Below are 8,806 nucleotides of genomic sequence, written 5' to 3'. Positions count from 1 at the left end.
ATAAGGTGATTATACCCATGTTGCAGATATCAAAAGGTAACTGAGATCAGACCCGTCTGCAACATTTAGCAGAAATCAGCCTTTATTTAATAATGGTGGAGATGCTCTTTGTTTCCTACTCACACATCAAACTGAGTAACTGAGTCAACAATATGCAGTCCTTTTCATTTTTTTAAGAGAAATTATTGTCATATAGGGACAATCAGGATCAGTCCATATTCATTTTAAACTGGGTTGTAAACTGGATTTATTAAAAGGTGTTAAATCCTGGTATGGATAACCTTACTTAAAATCTGAAGTAGCTTTATTCACTTTCATTCAATTTACTTGAGAAATTAAATCATTAAACTGAATTAAACCCACTCAGATTCTACCAAACAGTAAAAACATGTGGACTGAATACAATTCAGCATTTGAAAATTACTAGGATAACAAATCTGACAAAAGAACCCCAAAGTCCTGCATCTCAGCATTGGGCTGACTTTCTCTGAGATTCAATTTCTTTCAGTTTCTGCGTGTAACTGGGCCATATCCTCAAACGGCAGTAATTATTGCTCTGCAGACTGGACCAAGCCTTTGCTATAAACCTGGTCAAGCCATTAACTGGTGCTATGCTGATCTACATCAGCTAGAAGGTGTAGGCTCTTATCTACCTTTGACCTGGATTTGACTGGAAAATTGCTAATGGAATGATTTCCATTACAAATATCAATTTATTCAAAACAAAAATTTTTCCACAGTATTTCACTGGATTACAAATGAAAATGGAAAATTTCTCCCTAGAGGAAAATCCTGTGAAAAGGAATCTGATATCACCCAAAGCATTTCATTTTGATAAAACTGTAATAGCTTGTTTCATTTTGCTTTTTTGTATATATGACATGAAATAACACAGCATTTTAACTATCTAATTTAAAAATTGTTTCAAGCAAGAACTGGAAATCCTTTATTCTGCAAATGTTAACTGATAATTTCAACACTGTCAGAACCACTTTTTCTCTGGTCAAAGTTTGTGAAGAAAATAAATTTCAGCAAAAACAACTAGGTTTGGCAAAGTAGTTCCAGTGGAGAATCTTATATCTGACCAGTTCTTTGGCCAAATCTCATCATGAACTTGTCTCCCTTATCTGAAGTCCAGTGTGAGAAAACTTTGGAAATAAAAATCAGAGCAGAACAGAGTTGAACTTGGATTATTCCATCCTTTTTTTCTCCCTGATGCAACACTGTTACATTCTGTAAAAAATGCATTTATCCATGTGACATGAGATCAAAAGACATTTAAATCTTCGGTCGTGATGTTTGTTTAATTAAGCTAAGAGATTGATTTAATAGTTATGGCTAATCTTTATATAAAGATTTCTTTTTTTTTAGATTGTAAACTGTGTTCTTGAAATTAGCCTGAAAGTAGCTGCATATTTGACCCTTAGCAGCAACAACAAACGTACACAGCAGCTCTGACATGCTATCAGAGTAATGGATCATTTTAAAGAGCCTGGAAATGATTAAACACGGGTGCTGCTGCATGCAGTCTTTAATTGATTGATTTGAGTTTGCGGTCAGAAAATGACTGTCAGCTACAGCTTATCTATAATTATCAGTAATCAAAAACAGACTTCTCTCTTCCTACTGCTGTAATGCTCTTTCAGTGCTCTTGACATTTGTGTGACTCAGGCATTCATCTGCAGTTGCCTAATAGTGTTAGTTTGAATAACAGTATGTGCTGATAAGTACTAGGCAGAAAAAGCAATACCTTTGTACCTCAGAAATAATCACTGTGAGTAAGGTGGAGAGAAATTAGCGGGGAAAGATTTAGGATATTCTTTTCATTTTGTGCTGATGACAATGCAACAGTAGAGAAAAATCATGTTCTTTTTTTCTTTTTTCCCCCTTTGTTTGTGTACTGGATGAAGAGCAACCATAGACCCCCTGGAGGAGGAGCAAATTTTATTCTATATCAGTTAATGTAAGCAAACAAAATAATCCCATGCTCTTGGATATCCCTCCTGGAGTGATTAGAAAGACATTTGAATTTTAAGGAAGACTCTGCAAATTGCCCTGCGTGGACCGCGAGCCCTACTTTGATTGAGCGACCTAAACAAGAAGCTACCTGCCCCGATGGAGCGACTGTGAAGTGTCATTGGCATCCTTGGCCGCAGCACCATGAGCGAATGGCAAAGACAACTGGTGACAGGGAGGTTGTTCCAAAAACAGAAATGGTTCTCCTGCCTCTTTTTGACTTATCTTGAAATGGCTGATGTACAACAAGGGGGGGGGGGGGGCTCCTGCCAGCTCACGTTGGAAGCTTTTTGGGGGAAAAGAGGAGGAAAAAATCTGTTCCTACTCCATTTTTAAAACAGGGAAAATTTGCTCAATTCCTGCTCAGCTGCTAGAACAAAGGATTCAGTCACCTAATTCCAGAGCAGAACCAGGAATTAAGTGGTGACCATGCCTCTGAAGACTAGGCACCACACTGCTTATCACCATAGTGCCCAAATCTCATTTAGATTTATCCTCTCATGACTAAACTATAGGAAACTATAGAAACTACCCTTTCAAGACACATAGAGGAATTCTGCTCTGTATGAACACTGAAATGCCTTGAAAACTACAGATCAATGAATAACCTGTCAAAATTTGAACACTCCCATTTAACCTTCCCTTACTGCTGATCATAGAGGGATTACTCTCCACAACATGGGAGAAGCACATGAGAGCTGGAAAATGTGTGACAGGCAAACTGGAAAATACAGATCCATTTTTTCTGGTGTATGTTTCCAACTGAGCGGCAAAAAGGAGGGCATCCCAAAAGAGGGGAGACTTTCTGCTTTCCCAGTGAAAAAGAAAAAGAATCAGGAAAGATTGCAGTGACAAAGAGGGAAAAAAAATAGGTTATTTTACATTCTACTGATGTACTTGGTATATCCTATCTGCTCATGGTAACTAGATTAAGTAATTACACAAAACACAAAAGTTTAAGATATAAAAAGGTTCTTTAAAAAAAAAAAAACCCTTCAAAGTTGCCTATCCTTCCCGAATGTATGCAAACATCAATCAGGTTTTTTTTAATGTTTGAAAAAGGTAAACCTATTAAAGCTAAGTGCGAAGGAAATAATCCTTTTCATCGGATGAGTCATGAGAACATGCAGCTTTCTCATTGCAGGTAGCCCCTGTGGGTGGTTTCATTTCCCCACATTTCATCGTGGGGAAAAGAAAACAAATTGCTAGCGAAAACACATCACATTCGTAACAAAAAGATGAACAGCTTAAAAGCCCTTGTAGCCCTGAAGCAAATCTACTAATGACTGATGTATGGTGAAATCTTTCTTCTGTGCTTATTTGATAACTCTGAATAAATTTTAAGCTCTTTGGGCTGTATTCTCTTCTGCACAATTGTGGTACCAATTTATAATGGGTTTTTAGGTTGGATTCTATGAAAACAAATGCTCAAATTTGTTATACTTATCAAAATAAAATGGTCTTTTATTTAGTATTTTCTCTTCATATTTTACATAAAGACTTTCATCTTCAGTCACTGAAGGAGGAAGCTGCTATTTTTGTCCACAGGACTAGGTCTCTCTGTAGAGTCTGTTGAGCAAGTAGTCCATAGATGTGCTTTATAAACAGGTAAAGTCTCTTCCTGTTAGCTAATGCTCTAAGAGCAATGTATGTCTGCCTGCTTCCCCTCTCCAACAGGCATATATTCTGGCTGCATTTCCTATTTTTTGATTTATAAGCCAGAACTGCAGAACACTTTCACGATGCTTGCCTGTCAGCACGTGAGTCATCTCACAGAAACCTACTTGTGCTGAAAGATAAGTATGTACTATGCTGGACCAGGGCCTAAACAATTTGAGCCAAAATGCTGGGGCCAAACAGCTCTCACCATTCAGAGATTCACAGCCCAGATCAGAATGTTGTGACTCTGGATCAGCTCTGATATTTCTACCAAATTTCATCTCCTTAAGTAAGTTAAATTCCAACAATGAAAGCTCTGCGTGCTTCCACTCTTCTCAGGACAGGAAAGAACAAAAGACAAAGCCCTAAAGCACTCAGCATATATGTATGCATTCTTTTGTCTTGTTCCCAGAAAAATGGGAACAAGATATGGATGGATAAAATGAATGGGATAAAAATCAGTATCATTCTTATACCATGTCTTTTGTTTTTATTCTTGAAAAATCATTATAGCAGAAAATATTGCAAAAAAAAGATGGGGGGGGAGCCACATTTGTGCTTTGATACCTGTACAGGGTAGATCCCTGCTGTTCTAGCATTCCCCAACAGCTCCCTCATTTATCAGGGAGGCCTTGTGTTACACTACTGTTAGTGTGCTACCCCAGATACTGTTCAAATGTTGCAAGAGAAGGTGCCAATGGAAAAAATATTTTGGCCCTTTGAATTTCTCTTTGACAAGTACTTAAAGGAACCAGAGTTGACAGGATGATAAATTTCTGCTGCAGTTTTGAGACTAAAAGTGCAAGTTGGCACACAGTGATCCCATTTTTTAATCAATTCAAGATGGACTTGGAAGGGGCATATTGTCTTTGTCTTCCACATGTTGCGCAAAGAAAGTGTGTAGTATCAAGCTTAAATTTCTCCTCTGATTTTCTCAGATGGATGTGTATGCCACCAAAAAAACGACTACGGTGCTGGCACATTTGCTAACCCATTAATATGAAATGTAAACCATATTCCAGTGAGATGCCTCGCACACTAGTATGCATGAGATAAGAGGTGGGATACGATTCTGTTACAGCCAGTAGTAAAAGGGGAAGAAACAGAGCCTCTGGAGCGGCAGTAGGGTGCAGTTAGTGATAACCCTGGTGGCAACCGCTGCAGCTTTTCAGGGTGCAGCGCCTGCCGCTGGGTGTTAGCATGGGTGGATGGGAGCAGGGAACTGAAGTCAGCAGGAAGAGAGTCAAGACAATTTAGCTTGCACTCTGCTAGACCTAGCTGACCCACATATCATATCCCTGAAAATGGTGATCTATGCAAAAGCTGCATGTGTGGCATAGGCTAATGCCTTTTGCTACCACCTGAACTCCCATTCACTGAAAGCAGTGGAAAGACTCCCATTGACTTCAGCAGACCTGGAGCTGTGACTTAGAGTTTATTTGGAATAAATTGTTATGTGTCTTGTCTTAGATTATTGAATAGAAGAAGCCAGCAAAGAAATATAGGCACATTCATAATGTGTCTCTAATTCACACTAACATTCACAGATTCATAATTTACAAGGCAAAAAGTAATGATTATGCTCATCTAATCTGCCATCCTGTACGACATAAGCCTTAAAATCTCTCATTTGATTTTCAGCCTCAGTCCCCAGCTAACTGTTCAGTTTAACTAAGCTCGCTGTACAGGTCTATTTAATGTCCTGTTTCTAGTCTGAGTTTGTCATGTCTCATCTTCAAACTGATTGTTTCTCCAGAGCCTAAAGTGACAATTTTCTTCAATAGTTTTTCTGTACCACTCTGTGCAACAGTGTCTCCGTTTAAATGTTTGTTCCAAAACCTTTGCTTTTACAGTACGTTTAGGAAAGCAACTTATATAACTGTTCTCAATGAATAGATTATATACAGTCAAGTGTGCAACAGGTTTGGCTGTCTCATCTGAAGCTCTTCAGGAACACTTTATATATTCCTTTTCCATAATGTTATTGACTAATTTTGCCCAGAATTCCCAAGACTTCAGAAGACTCTACAGTACATTTTGTTTTATTTTTGTGTCTTATTGGAGGCTGTTTTCTTATATTTCTGTGCATGAAGACGCAAGCTCCCACACAAAGAAACCCACAGACCACAGTAACCTCTTGGATGGGGGGAAAAAGTCTCCAGTTGTTATGTCCATTTTTGGAAAGTGCAGTTGAACTACTCATAATCTGAGTTCATCCAAAACTATTTTTGAAGTCTAGCTGTCAGCATTTTCAGTTCAGCAATATTTCTGCACTGCACTGAAAGTCACAAAACTAGAGCATTGTGGCCTTAAGCTTTCAAAAATGTTTGCATGGAGTTGGATGTACTTTTAAACCAGTGATAAAGCTAAGGAGCGCTTATCTCCTATCCCAAGAAAAAAGGCCATGGACACTTTATATCCTTTATTTTATTACCTCTCATCATAAAATCTGCTAGCAGACAAGTTTCTTTTTTAGCCTTTTTCACATATCAATCTGTACATTTAATCCTTCTTTTGCTTATATGCCCATAATATGTAACCTTTCCTGCAGCAAACTACAGGGCTTTCTAAAAAGAATTTCTTTTTTCTGGCCCTCTTAACATCAATCAGTTTTAACTTTAGCTTTACTAGAAAAGGGTTTCCAGCCCATCATTTTAACCCTCCTACTAAGAATGAGGTTAAACCACCATGTGGCTCATATGGGCCTTTCCTTTCTCAGAGAAAGAAGGAATACAGTTTAAGGATAGTTCTTATCTAGTTTTTATTTTTAAAACATCTTGCAGCTCTATTTCTATCCTCATTGAAATATACAGAAAAGCCTTCAACTCTTTTAAAGATACATAAAGGCACATTGGCCATTAAGGGCTGATATTTGCTGTTTTTACTATTGAAGAGACGTGATAAAAAGCAGCCAAAATAACCAAAGCAAAAAAGAACATGTCTGCCATCAACTTCAGATCTCCAGAAAGTATCTCTGCCTTCAAGCTTTCTGCCATTTGCTAACCTTCTCTGGCTATCCCTACATTATGGATCTTCTGTCAGTCCTCCTATATATAATTTTTTTTTTTTTTTATTCCCTGTGTGTAGCATAGACACAGGACTCCTGTTACTGATATAAGAAGGCCAGTTCTCTTCAGAGGTCTGAATGGTGATTACCCAGCCATGCTCAACATAACTTGTGCTTCCAAATCTCTTGGGTTTTTTTCTGAAACTAAAATATATTTTAAAGAAAACTGTTCAATTGTTTTACTTTTCAGTTTATAGAAGTCAAGGATATTAACAGCAGGGTTTTTATAGGTGAAAAACAGTCAAGAACTACTTTTCCTCTGAATTTATATTTTGCAATCAAAAAGTATAGGAAAATATAATACATTTTAAGAAATACTGAAAATTGTTCTAAACAAAACAAATCTTTCACAGGTACTTCTTTTATACCCTTAACGTATTTTAGTCAGTCAGTGCTGAGGAGTATTAGCAGTCTCGTAACAACCTTTTTCATGTATGTATACGTGTATAATTATGTTTATAGTTCTTTTTAATTTTCTCTCTAAAACTCTGAATAGGTGATGGCCATATTCTTCATCATAAAATTCCAAAATGCCAGTTTTCAGATCTACTGCAGCACAGAGAGATTTTTCATAAATATTATGAACAAATCATTTTTCTTAAGTAATAATATTTGCTCTTATTATTTTAGCTTAGTATTCTCCCTTGATGACAATGTGGGTGTATAAATTATAATGATTGGTTAACCTCAAAAAACTTTAGAGTTTTACATGAAAGGTCTTCATCTCAAGTGAACATGCTCTTCCATTAGTTTCCTGGCATGTTCTGACCTGGCATGGACAGAAAAAAATAAATAATTTCAAAAAATTAATATCCCTTCTGAAAATAAGTCTTTACTTCTAAATATTGCTGACTGTTTTCCCATGAAATGAGTTTCATTTGCTGCAAACATTGTTCCACAAAGACCTTGGAGAAGGGAGGAGCAGAGGATATATGCACATTCCTGTACACATCCCATAACCAGACTCCACATCATTCTGTTGCTAAAGAACAATCCTATGACAAAATAATATAGTTTCACTTCTTTTTGCAAGCAGCATCAGAGGGGAAGAATAAGAATGATAAAAATCTAAGCTTATAGGCCACGCTTCATTGCTCATGGCATACAACATGCCATTCTAATAAAATCTAGGAAACATTATGTTCTGGTAGCAATTCTAGTAAAATCTAGGAAACATCTAGTAGCATTTTGGTATTATAAGATTTGTCCATCTAGCAAAAGAAGCTATGTAAGATCACTTGGAAGGGATTCAGCAAGTTGTAGAAGATATTGCCATTCTGCTACAGAGATGGTCTTTAACCCACTCTTTTGGAGAGGCAAACCTGCACAGAAAATGAACCAATCTTGGCAGACATTGATAAACCCACTGAATACAGGGGGCTGCATTCTACCGTTAAAAAAAAAAAAAAATCTAATGTGCTATAAGAGGATAGAATCCAGAACTGAAAACAGAAATACAAGTCAAGTATAAAATTGGTATTAGTGAAAGTTGTCTCAGTACCTCAGTATGCACACAGTATGCAAAAGATCTACTCATCTTGTCTCATTCTATTTAAGTTAAACTCATCCATAGCACAGGATCAGGTAAACACTGGTTGGATTTCCTTGCATATGAAGGATGGACTAAAATAATTAGGCATTTGAAAGGAAGCTGGGGACTCCTGTAAGAGGACTTTGGATTGCTAGTAGCCAGATAACACATCATGGTTTCTGTAGTCTTTCCCCAAAATTCAGAGCTATATAAAAACTACAAAGAATGAATTATCTATTTGTTAGCTGCAGAAAGTAACATAATCCACACTACGAAGGGAAGGGTAGTAGACTGGCTTGTTCAGAAAAAGAATGGAAATTGCTTTTGGAAAGCTTATCAATTAAATATATGTTATTCCTTCTGCAGGGGACCCGGTGGAATTTATTATCCTCTGACACAGAAAAGCCTTGTTTTGACAAATAAGGATGATAGAAACTGGTTAACTCCTTCTACCTGGACCTTTCAGGGCCTGTTGACAGATGCAAATATTTTCTTATGGCAATGTAACCTATAATTATAAATATGTACCTTTG

The sequence above is a fragment of the Apteryx mantelli genome, chromosome 3 (genome assembly GCF_036417845.1).
Source record: "Apteryx mantelli isolate bAptMan1 chromosome 3, bAptMan1.hap1, whole genome shotgun sequence".
Classification (NCBI taxonomy): domain Eukaryota; kingdom Metazoa; phylum Chordata; class Aves; order Apterygiformes; family Apterygidae; genus Apteryx; species Apteryx mantelli.
This window is presented reverse-complemented; position numbering follows the sequence as displayed.